We start from the raw sequence: 19,118 nt of genomic DNA, 5'->3' as shown, positions 1-19,118 counted from the left end.
TATCATTCTGACCAATACTCATGAAGATTAATTGAAAAATACAGCCTCTATCGCATACACAAGGTTTTTCTTTGATTTGACCTAGTGACCTAGTTTTTGACCCGAGATGACCCATTTTCGAACTCGGCCTAGATTTCATCAAGGTTATCATTCTGACCAAAACTCATGAAGATTAATTGAAAAATACAGCCTCTATCGCATACACAAGCTAAATGTTGACAGACGACGGACGACAGACGACAGACGACAGACGACGGACGACGGACGCCGGACATTGAGCGATCAGAAAAACTCACCTGAGCATTGCTCAGGTGAGCTAACAAGCAAGTAGGTCAGTAGGTCAAGGTCAAAGTCAAGTGACATCATATTACTTGGGGTCATCAGGTAATTATAATTAAGCAGTCTTGGAAATAGGATCAGATGAAGTATTTTTCCTAATGTATATAACTCACATAATAACTAAGTGACCCCAGGGGCATAATTTGAACAATTTTGGTAGAGGACTACTAGACAATGCATCATACCAAATATCAAAAGCCTAGGTTGTATGGTTTCAGACAAAAAGAGTTTTAAAGCTTTTTCCTATATAAGTCTATATAAAACTTCCCAGGACAGGGCCTCTTTTCACCCAAAGGGTACAATTTGAATAATTTTGGTTGAGGACCATAAGACAATGCTACAAACCAAATATCAAAGGGGTAAGTGTTGTGGTTTCAGGCAAGAAGATTTTTTAACTTTTTTTTCCTATATAAGTCTATGTAAAACTTGGGACCCCCGGGGCGGGGCCATATTTGATCCTAGGGGGATAATTTGAATAATCTTGGTAGAGGACCACTAGATGATGCTACATACCAAATATCAAAGCCTTAGGCCATGTGGTTTTGTACAAGAAGATTTTCAAAGTTTTCCCTATATAAGTCTATATAAACCATGTGACCCCTGGGATGGGGCCATATTTGACCCTTGGGAATAATTTGAATAATTTTGGTAGAGGACCACTAGATGATGCTACACACCAGATATCAAAGCCCTAGGCCCTGTGGTTTTGGACAAGAAGATTTTTAAAGTTTTTCTTTTTCGGTTGTCATGGCAACCAGAGTTCTGCATGGAATTCAATTCTTTGAATAATTTTGAAAGGGGACCACACTCAAGGATCATTCCTGTGAAGTTTGGTGTAATTCTGCCCAGTGGTTTTCAAGAAGAAGATTTTTTTAGAAATTGTTGACGGACGATGGACGACGCATGACTGATGACGGACGACTGACGATGCACGAATGACGACGGATGACAGACATCAAGCGGTCACAATAGCTCACCTTGTCACTTCTTGACAGGTGAGCTAAAAAGTAGGTCAGTAGGTCATATTCATGGTCACTGAAAGTCAGTTTTAAGATCGGTGTGCAAAACTGTACATGTCATCCAAATTTCAAGGCTGTATCTTAAAAAACAAGGAAGTAGGTCAGTAGGTCAAGGTCACAGTCAAGTGACCCCTAATCACTTGGGGTCATCAGATAATTATAATTAAACAGTCTAGGAAATATATCTGATAATTTTTGAAGTATTTATTCCTATAAAACTCATAAAATAAGTGACCACCAAGGCAGGGCCTCTTTTCACCCCAGGGGAATAATTTGAACACTCTTGTTAGACATTCACTAGGCAATGCTACATACCAAATATCAAAGGCCTAAGCCTTGAACTTTCAGACAAGAAGATTTTTTCCCCTATATAAGTCTATGTTAAATTTGGGACCCCCAGGGCAGGGTCTCTTTTCACCCCAGGGGCATAATTTGAACAATTTTGGTAGAAGACCACAAGGCAATGCAACGTACCAAATATCAAAAGCCTAGGCTTTGCAGTTTCAGGCGAGAATATTTTTAAGTTTTTTCCTATATAAGTCTATGTAAAACTTGGGACCCCTGGGGAGGGTCCTCTTTTCACCCAGGGGCACAATTTGAACAATCTTCATAGAGGACTATTAGATGATGTCACATGGCAAATATCAAGGCTCTACGCCTTGTGGTTTTGGACAAGAAGATTGTTTTTTCCTTTCGGCTGCCATGGCAACCAGAGTTCTGCATGGAATTCAATTCTTTGAACAATTTTGAAAGAGGACCACCCAAGGATCATTCATGTGAAGTTTGATGTAATTCTGTCCAGTGGTTTTCAAGAAGAAGATTTTTTAGAAAATGTTGACGAACGGACATTGAGCGGTCACAAAAGCTCACCATAAGCCTTTTGCTCAGGTGGGCTAAAAAGGACAATCATTGTTTTACAGCTCAAATAAGTAACCAGTAACACAAGGGGTAACACAAAGAACACATTATTTAACAAGAGCTGTCCGTAAGACAGCCAAGCTCGACTATTCGAAATATAGTCACAGAAGCAGGAAATTATTACCCAAAATGTTAAATATCAAAAGAGTTTTAAGTTCGAAAGGGGACATAATTTGACCAAAATGCATATCAGAGTTATGGCACTTGATGCTATCAACTAGTTTTATAACCCCGAAGAAACATGTTAAGTTTCAATTCCATAATCTGCATTAGTTTTGGAGATAGTAACTTGCATGTAAAACTTTAACCAGAATTTTCTAAGTCCAAAAGGGGGCATAATTTGCTCAAAATACAAGTTAGAGTTATGGAACTTGACCCAGTGAGCTTGGTAATTGGCCTAGAAAAAGAATAAATAAGTTTCAAAGCTATATGCCTTTTGGTAATAGCTGTATGTACTTGCACGCAAAACTTTAACCAGGATTTTCTAAGTCCAAAAGGGGGGATAATTTGCCCAAAATACATGTCAGAGTTATGGGACTTGATTCTATCAACTAGTTTTATAACCCCGAAGACACATGTGAAGTTTCAATTCAATATCTGCATTAGTTTTGGAGATAGTAACTTGCATGTAAAACTTTAACCAGGATTTTCTAAGTCCAAAAGGGGGCATAATTTGCCCAAAATACATGTCAGAGTTATGGGACTAGACCCAGTGAGGTAGGTAATTGATCTAGAAAAAGAAAAAATAAGTTTCAAATATATATGCCTTTTAGTAATAGCTGTATGTACTTGCACGCAAAACTTTAACCAGAATTTCTAAGTCCAAAAGGGGGCATAATTTGCCCAAAATACACGTCAGGGTTATGGGACTTGACCCAGTGAGGTAGGTAATTGATCTAGAAAAAGAAAAAATAAGTTTCAAATCTATATGCCTTTTAGTAATAGCTGTATGTACTTGCACGCAAAACTTTAACCAGAATTTTCTAAGTCCAAAAGGGGGCATAATTTGGCCAAAATGAAGGTCAGAGTTATGGGACTTGGTGCTATCAACTAGTTTTATAACCCCGAAGACACATGTGAAGTTTCAATTCAATATCTGCATTAGTTTTGGAGATAGTAACTTGCATGTAAAACTTTAACCAGAATTTTCTTAGTCCAAAAAGGGGCATAATTTGCTCAAAATACATGTTAGAGTTATGGAACTTGACCCAGTGAGGTTGGTAATTGACCTAGAAAAAGAATAAATAAGTTTCAAAGCTATATGCCTTTAAATGATAGCTGTATGTACTTGCATGCAAAAACTTAACCAAGGTTTGACGCCGACGCCGACGCCAGGGTGAGTAGAATAGCTAGACTATTCTTCGAATAGTCGAGCTAAAAATATGAAGAAATGGGGTCTGAAGATTGTTATATTTTTAGCTCTTGTGGCAATGACTTTTTACAATTGGGAACAATCTGAACTACTTGGTAGACAACAGCCCATGGAACATTTCTGTATACATGTATACAGATATAGGGGAAGTCTTTGACCAATCAGATCTATTTGACCTCTCTTAGAAGAGGGTCATCAATAAAAATGTCCGTGTAATTGTAAACCCAACAGTCTCTTACAAAAAGATGCATTAAATTTCCCACTATATATGCATGACTGTTGATCCAGAAGTAAAAGAAGTTAACAAAAGTTACTGCTTAGTGACAATTCTTTTATTTCTGATGTAAATATTGTCTGTAATGTGTAGCATTTGCTGTTACCTTGCATTCCATGTATCTTGGTATCTTGGGAATATATGCAATATATTTTGAGGATATTTTCAGGAAATACTGTAAGTAGATTAAAGTAGCTTGGTAAGAATTATTGTTGTTTTCTTTTCATTATACATGGTTTTACATCTGCAGTGACATTTCTTCTGGATCAACTGTAAAGGAGACCGTTCCATCTGGCGACCTTGCTTTTCTTATGAATCAGACTAATCTGAACACTCTTGGTAATCTAAGAACTATTTGTGTGAAATCATTTCAAAATTAGGCAAGCAGTTTTTGCCAGGTTCCCACAGAATAAATCTTGGTAATCTAAGAACTATTTGTGTGAAATTATTTCAAAATTAGGCAAGCAGTTTTTGCCAGGTTCCCACAGAATAAATCTTGGTAATCTAAGAACTATTTGTGTGAAATTATTTCAAAATTAGGCAAGCAGTTTTTGCCAGGTTCCCACAGAATAAATCTTGGTAATCTAAGAACTATTTGTGTGAAATTATTTCAAAATTAGGCAAGCAGTTTTTGCCAGGTTCCCACAGAATAAATCTTGGTAATCTAAGAACTATCTGTGTGAAATTATTTCAAAATTAGGCAAGCAGTTTTTGCCAGGTTCCCACAGAATAAATCTTGGTAATCTAAGAACTATCTGTGTGAAATTATTTCAAAATTAGGCAAGCAGTTTTTGCCAGGTTCCCACAGAATAAATATCGGTGAAAATGACCATGACCCTTTAAAGCCATAATTATCTTTTTTGACAAATCACATAATTTGATCAACAATGTACAAAGTCATTCAAGTAACATTTTTTTGTCATATTATTTTGAAATTTGGTCAATGGTTTCTGACAATAAGATTTTTAAAAGTTTTTTATTTCTGCTGCCATGGCAAACAGGAGTTTTGTATGTGATGGTTTTCTTTGAACAACTTTTGTAATCAAAGGAACTTCCACTAAATAATTTAAGAAAAGCTGTATAAAACTAGAAATACATTCTGCATGCCCACCAACAGAATGTCAAGCCCGCCAGCACCTTTGACCTCTAAGTGTGACCTTGACCTTAGACCTAGGGACCTGATTCTTGCGCATGACACTGTCTCACAATGGTGAACATTCATGCCAAGTTACATCAAAATCCCACCATGCATGAAGAAGAAATGCTCCGGACAAACTTCAATTTGACCTTTGACCTTCAACTGTGACCTTGACCTTTGAGATAGGAACATGGGGTTTGCGCATGACACTCCTCATTGAGGTAAACATTCATGCTAAATATAAACAAGATTGGTCCATGCATGTCAAAGTTATGGTCTGGACAAAATCGGACGGATGCACGCAGAAATGCACGCACATACACCGACCCATCAAAAGTGACAACTATATCAAGCTCATCGCAAGCGGGCTCGACAAAAATTGACCAGAGGACGTGCAACAGACAGTGATCATGATAGCTCATCCTGAGCACAAACTCAGAATACTACATGCTCAGAGGAGCTAAAAATGTGGGAAAATAAAATTACAGAATAAGCAAGTTTTTTGAAATGTAAATCATAGAGCAGTAACAACTTTTGGATGATGGAAAATAAGCTACGGACAACTGCAGCCTGACCATTCACATGTATTAACAGTTCATCCGGAACCTTTGACTCAGGAGAGCTAATAATAAGAGCTGTCTCATGACAGCATGCTCAACTATTTGGAGGCTTATCAGTAAAATGGATTTTCTATCTAAGGATAGGTATATTGTCAAAGCTGATGTAATAGTTATGGCACTTGAAGCTGTGATCTTGTTCAGCTGCACCCAACATCTGTGTGAAGTTTCAACCATGTTCTGGAGATAGTAATTTTCATGCAAAACTCCAAAGTCCAAACGGGGTATAACTTTGCCAAAATAAAATTCAGCCACCTTTCATCAAAGTTTCAATTCAATATCTACAGTGATTTTGGAGAGAGCAATTTATAAGCAAAACTTCAACCTCCATTTTCTTAGTCCATGAAGGGGGATAATTTTGTTAAAATTCATGTTAAAGTAAAGGGACTTGACGATGTAACCATGTGTGAGAACAGAGTATGATGTTTTAACTTAGAATGTGCAATGGTATTGTATTACACTCCTTGGAAAGATTAAATGAAAAGGGGGCATAACTCTGGAAATACCACAAGCTATGCATCTTGTCACACTAAGTACATTGTCACTATGAGCAAGTAAAGAAAAGTTTCAATTAAATATCTATGTAATGAAGATGATACTAACTACAAAAAAACTCTAAGTTAACAAGGGTGCCATAGTCATAAAATACACCCATCGAGAGCTTGTTAGAAGAAAAATTTTTGTTACAAAACTGCACTTATGATTCAAATATCATGACAGTAGCTTCAAAAATGTGAAAACAAGGGCTATCGTTATAACGATGGATGCTGCCCGACTTGCATATTTGTCAGTAGATGTATAGCTAAGAATTTTAGTCTTAGTAGGTCTCTAGTCCAGGTACCACACAACAAGTCTTGAGATCCTAGGTCAAAAAATAGGTGAGTTTTGAGGAAAAGTTGAAAAATTTCCATGCATGAACTAGAATGTGTCTGCAAAACACAGGGTGTGCCTCCCACTGGTACATTTGTCACAAATACGAGGCAATAATTCAAATGTTTGCTGTCTTAAGGGGGTAATATAGCCTAAACTAACATTTTGTGAAAAGGATTCAGTATTCTAGGCCATATACTTTTTGAGCTATGGGCATCACACACAAAAAATCCATTATTTTAGATATTTCAAGGGCCGTAACTCTGTAATAAGCACTAAAATTCTCAAGAAGAATACCAAGTGTGCAAGGTCACATCATGATAAAGACTCAAGCAAGGTTTCATGAATTTACATCAAATACTTTTTGAGCTAGGCACATTATTAGGTGAAAATGTGCATTTTTGACTATTGCAGGGGCCATAACTTTAACAAGAGGGCCAGAATGGCCTTAGGTCGCTCATCTGTGTAACACACCATAATAGTGTAAACATGTTTTACCTAGTGACTACATGGAGACAAATTCTGACCAATTTTCATAAAGACAGGACCAAAAAAACATGGCATCTTGAGTGTAAACAAGCATTTTCTTTGATTTGACCTAGTGACTTAGTTTTTTTACCCAATATGACCCAGATTTGAACTTGTCCAAGACTTCATGATAACAAACATTCTGACCAAAATTTATGAAGATAGAGTCAATAATGTGCCCCCTATGGTGTAAACAAGCTTATTCATTGATTTGAACTGGTGACCTAGGTTTTGACCCCACATGACCCAGATAAAAATTCATATGATATTTCATGCAGACAAACATTCTGACAAAGTTTCATGCACATCAAATGAACAAGAGTGTTAACAAGCTTTTCCTTTGATTTGACTGGGTGACCTAGTTTTTGACCCCATATGACCCAGTTTCAAACCTGGCCTAGGAACCATCAAGATAAACATTCTGACCTAGTTTCATGAAGATAGGGTCATAAATGTGGCCTGTAGAGTGTTAACAAGCTTTTCCTTTGATTTGACCTGATGACCTAGTTTCTGACCCCATATGACCCAGTTTTAAATCTGGCCTAGAAATCATCAAGAAAAACATTCTGACCAAGTTTCATGAAGATAGGATCATAAATGGGGCCTCTAGGTTGTTAACAAGCTTTTCCTTTGACTGGACCTGACAACCTAGTTTTTGACCTGACATGACCCAGTTTCGATCCAGGCCTAGAGATCATCAAGATAATCATTCTGTGCAAGTTTGTTTCAAATCAAAGCATAAATGAAACCTCTATATGGCTGAAAAGGCCAAAATAGAAAAAGTAACTCTAGAACCCATGATGGAATCTAGCCGGTTTTTGAAAGGAACCGAGATCTTATTGTCACTTAAGTTGTGTGTAAGTGTGGTTAAAATCAAATAAAAATGTCACTTCTATCATATTCACAAGGTAAAAATTACCAAATTTTGACTCTTTTAGGGGTCAATCAGGCACGCAACTCCGGAACCTATGACTGGATCTGATAGATTCATCATGGAATCCAAGACTTATTGTTGTTGAAGATATTTTGCAAGTTTGTATCAAATCAAAGTATAAATGAAGTCTCTTTATGGCTGCAAAAGACAAAATAGCAAATTTTGGCCTGTTAAGGGGCCATAATTGTGGAACCCATGATGGGATCTGGCCAGTTTTCGAAAGTAACCAAGATATTATGCCAATACAATTGTATGCAAGTTTGATTGAAGTTGATTGCAAAATGTTGTCTCTATCATGTTCACAAGCCAAAAATAGCAAATTTTGGCCCTTTAAGGGGCCATAACTCTGGAACGCATGATGGGATCTGGCCAGTTTTCGAAAGGATCCGAGATATTATGCCAATACAAGTTGTGTGCAAGTTTTATTAAGTTGATTGCAAAATGTGGTCTCTATCATGTTCACAAGCCAAAAATGGCAAATTCTGGCCCTTAAGGGGCCATAACTCTGGAACGCATGATGGGATCTGGCCAGTTTTCGAAAGGATCCGAGATATTATGCCAATACAAGTTGTGTGCAAGTTTTATTAAGTTGATTGCAAAATGTGGTCTCTATCATGTTCACAAGCCAAAAATGGCAAATTTTGGCCCTTAAGGGGACATAACTCTGGAACCCATGATGGGATCTGGCCAGTTTTCAAAAGGATACCAGATATTATGCCCATACAAGTTGTGTGCAAGTTTGATTAAAATCAAATACAAAATGTGGCCTCTATCGTGTTCACAAGGAAATTGTGGACAGACACCGGCCGGCCGGACAAAGGGCGATCACAAAAGCTCACCGTCACTACGTGACAGGTGAGCTAAAAATAGGGGTGGAACCTGCTAAAAAATAAGGCAGACAAACAAGAGCTGTCAGAGGACAGCAATGCTCAACTATTCAACAGCCTTGTCGCTTGAATGAATAAGGAAGTCGAAAAAGGGGTATAATTTAGTAAAAAAGCAAAATAGGGTTATGGAACCTGCATAGTGCTTATCAGCTCATGACAGTGGACAAGTGTGTGAAGTTTCAATCCATTCCCATTAGTGGGTACTGAGATACCAGCTTACATATAAGAATTTATCCCAAAACTCCTAAGTTGAAAAAGGGGCATAATTTTGTAAAATGCGAAGTTGAGTTATTGACCCTTTGCACTGCATGTCATATCATGACAGTGAACAAGTGTGTGAAGTTTCAATCCATTCCCACAAGTGGTTACTGAGATACCAGCTTACATATAAAAACTTAATAAAAAATTTCTATGATGAAAAAGGGGCATAAGTTTGTAAAAAAGCAAAATAAAGATATGGGACCTGCTTTGTGCATGTCAGATCATGACAGTGAACAAGTGTGTGAAGTTTCAATCCATTCCAATTAGCGAGTACTGACATACAAAACCTTAACCAAAAAATTCTAAGTCGAAAAAGGGGCATAATTTTGTAAAAAAGCAAAATAGAGTTATGGAACCTGTGCACTGTAAGTCAGTTTATCACAGTAAATAAGTGTGTGAAGTTTCAATCCATTCCCACAAGTGGTTACTGAGATACCAGCTTACATACAAAACCTAAACCAAAAATTTCTAAGTAAAAAAAGGGGCATAATTTTGTAAAAAAGCAAAATAGAGTTATGGAACCTGTGCAATTAAATCAGTTTATCACAGTGAATAAGTGTGTGAAGTTTCAATCCATTCCCACAAGTGGTTGGTGAGATACCAGCTTACATACAAAAACTTAACCAAATCGGGACAAGGACGCCGACGCATGGGGGAGTCCAATAGCTCTACTATTCTATGAATAGTCAAGCTAAAAAATTGGAAGTGCACAAATACATATTATGATAAAGACTCACGCAAGGTTTCATCCATTTATATTAAATACTTTTTGAGTTAGACGCGTCACAAGGTGAAAATGTACATTTTTAACTATTTCAGGGGCCATAACTCCTAAACTAGGGGGCAGAGCCAGATGAAAAATAGGAGGTGCGCAAGTTCATATCATGATTAAGACTATTGCAAGGTTTCTTGAATCTATATCAAATACTTTTTGAGCTAGGTGTCACAAGGTGAAAATGTGCATTTTTGACTATTTCAGGGGCCATAACTCTACAAATAGGGGGCGGAACCAGACGAAAAATAGGAGGTGCACAAGTTCATATCATGATAAAGACTCATGCAAAGTTTCATCATTTTAAATAAAATACTGTTTGAGCTAGGCGCGTCACAAACTTCGGACGGACGCATGCACAGACAAGACCAAATCTATATGCCTCCACCACAAAAAGAAATGCTCTGGACAAAATTGTCATTCTTGTATCTGACCTCTGAGCTCTAAGTGTGACCTTGACCATAGACCTAGGGACCCGGTTCTTGTGCATAACACTCTGTCTCATGATGGTGAACAACTGTGCCAAGTTACATCAAAATCCCTCCACGCATGAAAAAGAAATGCTGCGGACAAAGTTGCCATTCTTATATCTGACCTTTGACCTCTAAGTGTTACCTTGACCTTAGACCTAAGGACCTGGTTTGTGCGCATGAAACTCCATCTCATGATGGTGAACAATATCGCCAAGTTACATCAAAATCACTCCATGCATGAAGAAGAAATGCTTGGGACAGTCATTCTTAAATTTGACCTTTGACCTCTGAGTGTGACCTTGACCTTAGACCTAAGGACCTGGTTCTTGCACATGACAATCTGTTTCATAATGGTGAACAACTGTGCCAAGTTACATCAAAATCCCTCCATGCATGAAGAAGAAATGCTCCGGACAGTCATTCTTGAATTTGACCTTTGACCTCTAAGTGTGACCTTGACCGTAGACCTAGGGACCCAGTTCTTGTTTTTGTTTTGTTTTGGGTTTAACGCCATTTTTCAAGAGTACTTCAGTTATGTAACTGTGGGCAGTTAACCTAACCAGTGTTCCCGGATTCTGTACCAGTACAAACCTCTTCTCCGCATGTAACTGCCAACTTCCCCACATGAATAAGAGGTGGAAGACAAATGATTTTAGACATAATGTCTTTTATCAAATCGCCACAGAGAATATACGGCCCGCCTGGGGATCCTATCGAGCTAAGCGGGCAGGTTCCTGGTTCTTGCACATGACACTCATGATGATGAACGTTTGTGTCATGTTACATCAAAATCCCTCAATGCATGAAGAATAAATGCTCCGGACAAAGTTTGTGGACGCCGCCCGCACTCCAAGGGCGTTTCGTCTATAAGACGGATGTTTACAAAGGAGCATAATTTTAGAAATATTGCAGAGTAACAGAACTTGTCACACTAATGAATATTGTCATTATGCGCAAGTACAACAAGTTTCAATGGAATACCTTTAGTAATGAAGAAAATACTGGACTCCATAAAAATACTTTAACCAACATTGACACCGCCGCCAGGGTGAATGCAACTGCCCTCCCTATCCTTTAGAAAGTTGAGCTAAAAAATTGACAGGGGTAGTTTGGTCATTATACTGTTGTTACACCTACCTCTGAATTTAAGGATGCTGTACACCTGTGAAGTTACAGTGCACCCTGTGCCATTGTTTGATAATTTCCTAATTTACAGCTAACCACAGCATACTAGATGAGGATTGAGAAAAGCCCTCCACATATCTGAAAAATAATAAAAGTGGCTTTTTATGGAAATACTTGTCTTTTACTTTTTTAAATCCACCTAGTTTTATTATAGTTAATCTAAATTCTATATTTCAGTGCACAACATCCATGCTCTAGTCACCAAACATTTTTAAATAACGTAATATCTCAGCCTTAAGAAATATCTGGCTGTGCCTTGTTTATTTGTTGTTCAATTTAATGTTGTTTTTTAATTGATTTTCTTTCATTTTTTCACCAAGTTGTATCTGAAGGGTATAATGACAACATCCCCCATCAAAGAATAAATGCTCAAATGGAAGGTTACTTGAATGTGAAAACATTTTTATACAGTTTTCAGTCGGGGTTCAGACGTTGATTTTCCATGGATACCTGTCTTATCCATCTTTCAGATTTTGTCAAGTTTCAAATGGATAAAGGTAACATGGTTGGAATGGTTCTACTGGATTTACAGAAGGCGTTTGATACAGTTAATCATAGTATTTTGTTAATGAAACTGAATGCAACTGGCCTTAGTTCAGATGCTGTTCTCTGGTTCCAATCATATCTTTCTGATAGACACCAGTTAGTTGCTGTTTCAGGTGTCCATTCCATTCATGCCCCTGTAACCTGCAGAGTTCCTAAAGGTTCAATCCTTGGTCCCCTTTTATTTTTAATCTATGTCAATGATATGTCAGCTGTGGTCAAAAATAAGTTATTACTGTATGCTGATGACTCTGGAATTCTTGTATATGGGAAAAGTATAGCTGATATCGAGTCTATTTTATCAATGGAAATGGAAAATGTAAGTGAATGGCTTATTGATAACAAGCTTTCACTCCATCTTGGTAAAACAGAGTCTATTCTCTTTGGGTCTAAGCCTAGGTTAAAGACACAAAATGTTTTAAATGTTTCTTGTAATGGTACAAACATTCAAGCAACCAGTTCAGTGAAGTATCTGGGTGCTACATTAGACCAAAATCTTTCAGGTGATGAAATTGCACGTTCAGTGGTCACAAAGTCTAATGCCCGGTTAAAATTCCTTCATAGAAAGAATCAGTTCTTGGATCTTCATACTAAGAAGCTTTTAGTAATGTCTCTGATACAGTGTCATTTTGATTATGTATGCTCTAGTTGGTATCCAAGTTTGACCAAGTATTGGAACAATAGGCTTCAAACTACTCAAAACAAAATGATCAGATTTGTTTTGAACATGGATAGTAGGTCTCATGTTGGGTCAGAGCAATTCAAGTCTCTAAATTGGTTGCCTGTCTCAAAGAGAGTAGATCAGATAACTCTCTGTCATGTCCATAGAATAAAGTCAGGCACTGCACCAGAATATCTTAAGGAGCATTTTACATCCCATTTTCCAGCCCATGACCATTTTACCAGATCTAGAGTGTCTGCACTTCCATCATCAAATTCTTTTGATTCTAATTATTCCTTTGTTGAAACTGGTCAGTTTTCTTTGCCAGAGAGGATGGGTAGCTTTGGTAGAAAGTCTTTTGCTTACAACGGGATTGTTTTGTGGAATGGTCTCCCTCAACATCTTAAGGATATTGAATCTTCCCATTCATTTAAGCATGCCATCAAATCCTATTTAATGCCTAATTGATTTTAATAGTCTTTAAGTTGTAGTATATTAAAATCTTTTAATTGATTTAAACAGAAAAGTCTTAGAAATATAATTCTTATCTCAGTCATTTATATTTTTTATTTTTGCTGCTGTACTGATTTCATTTAAATGTAGCTATACTTAAATTTTTAAAGTATAAATATTTTTATTTTCGTCAGAAGTAGTGAGTTTTCTATTTTGGCTGACAACTTTGTGATCATATTATCATTCATTGATCATTCCTCATGAAATATTATGTGATAAATCTTTTACTGTGATACATATATGTGATCTCAATTAGCTTTCATAAATTATTTAGTACTTAAGATTATGTATCTTGCTTTATTACTCAAAAATATAATAGTTAAACATGACTTTCTGTGTCATGCCGCCAATAACAGGGACCACAATGGAAATAAGAAGAATTATTTCATCTTCTTTGTGTTATCCCTGGTATTGGTGAGCATTACATGGCTTTGCTGAGTAATATGATATAACTGTCTAATGATTTGTTGGTTTGTCACTATTTAATATTTATTATGCATTGATTTGTCATTTGTTTTATCACTATATTGCCATGTCATGTACACTTGTGCCAAATAAAACTTACTTACTTACTTACTTTAAAAAATTACCTGTTTTTCATGATTTTTTTTGAAAGCTGTCAGAAGCTTGTGAAGAATTGTCTAAATTCATTTTGTCATGACATGGAAGTCATAATTGAGTCGCACCATGTGAAAATCAACATTCTGGCTTTGCGACCAGCATGGATCCAGACCAGCCTGCGCATCCATGCAGTCTGGTCAGGATCCATGCCATTTGTTTTTAAAGCATATTGCAATTAGAGAACCTGTGACGCGAACAGCATGGATCCTGACCAGACTGCGCAGATGCTGGTCACAAACCCACTATGTTGGTTTTCTCATGGCGCAGCTCAATTATCATTAATACAAAAGTTATGTTCCTCTCTGTCATAAAACTTCCTGAACAAGACAGCCAGACATGGGATAGTGAATTTGTGGTCTTGAATTCCATGAACTTGTCCACTGGGATTTCATTTCATAAATTAAAGAAACCACAAAATCTACTTAAAAATACAAAATGTGCATCTTTCTTTTACATAAATTATTTTTAGATGCTAACTTTAATTTAGAAAATCCTATCAAATGAATTCAACTTGACTAAATATATAAAGAAACTGTGTTTGTAGAGCTACATTAACAAGTAAATGTAATGTATAACAGATATTTCTTAAAATGTTAAAAAAAAAACTTCCAGTTCTTTTCGTGGCAGTGCACATTTATATCTTAAAATTTACCTCAAGCAGTAAAAATTATTTCTTTTTAATTCAAATAGACCTTGAAAACAGTAATCTAATCAATTTGTTAGAGCGTATCTTTTTGCTTTGCAGAGATAAAAATCTTGGTCAGTTCAATATAGCTCCATATGTCTCTTACAGAACAGTTTGATAAAACACGTCAAAGATATGTGACAGATGTGTACGAACTAAACCATTTCTACAGAAACAATAAGCTCCCCGATACCGTGTTGTTGATTTTACTTACAGAAAAACAGACTGTTACCAATAATTGTTCAATATAGGTAAAAACTTAACGTACCACAATCGTTTAGTTGGTTGACATCTGTCGTTGCACGTGTGCCATCTTATCAAATCAGTGTGGTAACATATGCCTGCTGACATATTCAAAACAATTCCAGCTTCACCAGCTGCAACACTGTTCAATAAACATACATATATATGAGTAACATATTGCAACAACTGACGATTTTTACACAGATCAAATGGTATATGATATACATTATCATAGCATGCAATAAATTAGATCCAATTTGAAATTATTCTGTACTTGGCAATGTAATTCTGGTTATACAAGAAAACAACACTAGTCTTGTCTTACTTAAATACCCAAAAATTTCAATTAAAAAAAACAACAACAAATTTTCCACAACAACAAATTTTCCACCCAAAAAAGAAAAAATTTACATACACACTGAATTTAGTTAGATTTATAATTTGAAGACTTACAGTAATTAAACTGAAATACTGTTATCAGTTTAAATAGTCATATTTCATGTTTTCCGGTGGCTTATAGAAAAATAACGATGGATTTTACCGATTTTCATTTTTATAATTTTCTCTGTTATGAAACTACAGTTGAATATGAATTTAAATAAATGGAAGTTCTTTCCAAAAAGTACATCAGTAGATAATTACATAGATGTATATAGATACCTACAAAAACTTAAAAGATATTCAGTCCAGCATATTACCAAAACTACTAATACACTCAAAGAATTATTTGAGCCGCACCATGAGAAAACCAACATAGTGCATTTGCCACCAGCATGGATCCAGACCAGCCTGTGCATCCACGCAGTCTGATCAGGATCCATGCTGTTGGCTTTCAAAGCCTATTGCAATTAGAGAAACCATAAGCGAACAGTATGGATCCTGACCAGACTGTGCAAATGCGCAGGCTGGTCTGGATCCATGCTGGTCGCAAATGCACTAATTTGGTTTTCTCATGGTCCAGCTCATTTATCTCTTTTTTTTTTCAATATTAACATTGTGACATCATGATTTTACATGTGACGTTTACCAATGTGTGTAACATTGTGCACAAAAAACAAGAGCTGTCGGGGGACAGCAACGCTCGACTATTTAACAGCCTTGTCGCTTGAATGAATAAGAAAGTCGAAAAAGGGGCATAATTTAGTAAAAAAGTAAAATAGGGTTATGGAACCTGCATAGTGCTTATCAGCTCATGACAGTGGACAAGTGTATGAAGTTTCAATCCATTCCCACTAGTGAGTACTGAGATACCAGCTTACATATAAGAATTTAACCCAAAAACTCCTAAGTTGAAAAAGGGGCATAATTTTGTTAAATGCAAAGTTGAGTTATTGACCCTTTGCACTGCATGTCATATCATGACAGTGAACTAGTGTGTGAAGTTTCAATCCTTTCCCATTAGTGGATACTGAGATACCAGCTTACATACAAAAACTTAACCAAAAATTTCTATGTTGAAAAAGGGGCATAATTTTGTAAAAAAGCAAAATAAAGTTATGGGACCTGCTTTGTGCATGTCAGATCATGACAGTGTGTGAAGTGTGTGAAGTTTCAATCCATTCCCACAAGTGGTTACTGAGATACCAGCTTACATACAAAACCTTAACCAAAAATTTCTAAGTCAAAAAAGGGGCATAATTTTGTAAAAAAGCAAAACAGAGTTATGGAACCTGTGCAATGTAAGTCAGTTTATCACAGTGAATAAGTGTGTGAAGTTTCAATCCATTCCCACAAGTGGTTGGTGAGATACCAGCTTACATACAAAAACTTAACCAAATCGGGACGCGGACACCGACGCGGACGCCGACGCAGACGCGGACGCGGACGCCGACGCATGGGCGAGTCCAATAGCTCTACTATTCTATGAATAGTCGAGCTAAAAATGGTTCAAAAATGTAAAACTCATTGAATAACATTAACAAAAAAAAAAAAAAAGAGATTATTTTACATGCTTGATCAAAATATCTTTCACTCATGAACAACAGATTGTGATCAAATGAAACAAACATCCATCATCCATTTTGATCAAATTACCAACTCACCCCATTAGACAAGCAAATAAAGCTTTGGACACAACAACTTCACTGACTATACAAGAAACACCATTTAAAGTCTGTTGCTACCATCCTGGTATAGTTTTGCTAGATTATTATTACGGCTTTTACAGATAAGTTTTCCATATTCAGCAATTATTTGTTAGCCATTTTGTGGTTAAAACCTTTAGTGATAATATCACTAAGTTTTAAAACATTCAGTATTTTGCAGAGACATAAACTTACAGTAATAATTCTATTAACCAGTGTTTAATTTAAACAAAAGGGCCCTGAAGGCCCGAAATTGCTAACCTGACCTAGTTCTATCCCTAGAAAACCCAGCATTTTATTTGGCATAGATTTCATAGAAACAAACATTCTGACCGTTTTATGTACATCAGGTAGATCATTAACCAAATTTTTCAATGATTTAACCTGGTGACATAGCTTTTGACCTGGTGACATAGTTTTTGACCTGGTAACATAGTTTTTGACCTCAGGTACCATGAACTTGACTAGCTAGCTTGATTTCATACAGACAAACATTCTGGATGATAAAGTAGAAAATGTGGTCTCTGCAGTTAACAAGGCATTTCTATGGTTTGACTTAGTGACCAAGTTTCTGAACCCAGGTAACCTTGTTTTGAACTTACTCTATACTTCATAAAGACAAATATTCTGACAAAGTTTTATGAAGTTCAAACAGAAAATGTGGCCTTTAGAGTGTTAAGGTTTTTCTATGAGCTGACTTAGTGACCTAATTTTTAACCTCAAATAACCAAGTTATGAATTTGTCCTAGATTATTGTATTAGAGAACAAGAGATCACAGAGTGATCTTGGCGCCCACCAATGTGCCATTTTTGAGTGTTCCAAATTTCAAGACTTACTGACTAGCTCAAGGTCAAATTTCATTTCCGTACACAACACTGCATGTGGTCCAAATTCGAAAGCTGTAGCTTGAGAAATGTGAAAGTAGATCACTAGATCAATTTCAAGGACAAAGTTCTTTGTACACAAAACTATGCATGTGTATCAAGTTTGAAGGCTGTAGTTTGAGAAATTTGAAAGTAGGTCACTAGGTCAATCTTAAGGTCAAAGTTTATTTCGATACACAAAACTATGCAAATGGTCCAAATTTGAAGGCTGTAGCTTGAGAAATGTGAAAGTAGGTCACTAGGTCGAAATCAAGGTTAAATTACACTTCAGAACACAAATCTATTCATGTGGCCCAAATTTAAAGCCTGTACCTTTAAAAATATGAAAGTAGGTTAGGTTAATGTCAAGGTCAAAGTTTGTTTCGGTACACAATCCTATGCATGTGGTCTAAATTTGAAGCCTGTAGCTACAGAAATGTGAAAGTAGGTCACTAGGTCAATATTAAGGTCAAAGTTCATTTCGGTACACAAAACTATGCAAGTGGTCCAAACTTGAAGGCTGTAGCTCGAGAAATGTGAAAGTAGGTCACTAGGTCAAAATCAAGGTCAAATTTTATTTCGGAACACAGAACTATGCATGTGGTCCAAATTTGAAGCCTGTACCTTTAAAAATGTGAAAGTAGGTCACTAGGTCAATGTAAAGGTCAAAGTTTGTTTCCGTACAAAAAACTATGCACATGGTCCAAATTTGAAGGCTGTAGCTTGAGAAATGTGAAAGTAGGTCACTAGGTCAAAATCAAGGTCAAATTTTAGTTCAGAACACGAAACTATGCATGTGGTCCAAATTTGAAGCCTGTACCTTCAAAAATGTGAAAGTAGGTCACTAGGTCAATGTCAAGGTCAAAGTTTTTTTTCAGTGCACAAAACTATGCATGTGGTCTAAATTTGAAGGTTGTAGCTACAGAAATATGAAAGTAGGTCACTAGGTCAAAATCAAGGTCAAATTTTATTTCGGAACACAGAACTATGCATGTGGTCCAAATTTGAAGCCTGTACCTTTAAAAATGTGAAAGTAGGTCACTAGGTCAATGTAAAGGTCAAAGTTTTTTCAGTGCACAAAACTATGCATGTGGTCCAAATTTGAAGGCTGTAGCTACAGAAATGTGAAAGTAGGTCACTAGGTCAAAATCAAGGTCAACTCATGTCAAGGTTCATCTTGCCACTCAAAACCATACATGTGGTCCAAATTAGAATGTTGTAGGTTATTGACAAGAAGATTTTAAAAGCTTTTCCCTATATAAGTCTATATGAACCATGTGACCCCCAGGGCGGGGCCATATTTGACCCAAGGGGGAT

General features: G+C 36.6%; 1 protein-coding gene across 2 annotated transcripts in view; it reads right to left on the bottom strand.

Moving 5' to 3' along the window:
• The window catches only part of LOC123548429 (protein CBFA2T1-like), a 170,735-nt gene extending 155,129 nt beyond the window's left edge, over positions 1–15,606 (bottom strand). The window contains exons 1-2 of one of the 2 annotated variants that reach the window (XM_045335695.2): positions 14,879–15,606; positions 11,540–11,665 (exon numbers count right to left, since the gene is read on the bottom strand). The gene's annotated coding sequence lies outside the window, so the exon portion shown is untranslated. The remainder of the gene's footprint in view (positions 1–11,539; positions 11,666–14,878) is intronic. The other variant, XM_045335687.2, reaches the window with a different exon arrangement.
• Between the last annotated feature and the right edge of the window lie 3,512 nt (positions 15,607–19,118).

This window comes from Mercenaria mercenaria, chromosome 6 (genome assembly GCF_021730395.1).
Source record: "Mercenaria mercenaria strain notata chromosome 6, MADL_Memer_1, whole genome shotgun sequence".
NCBI lineage: Eukaryota > Metazoa > Mollusca > Bivalvia > Venerida > Veneridae > Mercenaria > Mercenaria mercenaria.
Note: the sequence above shows the minus strand (reverse complement) of the source record. Positions and strands in the feature narration are given on the sequence as shown.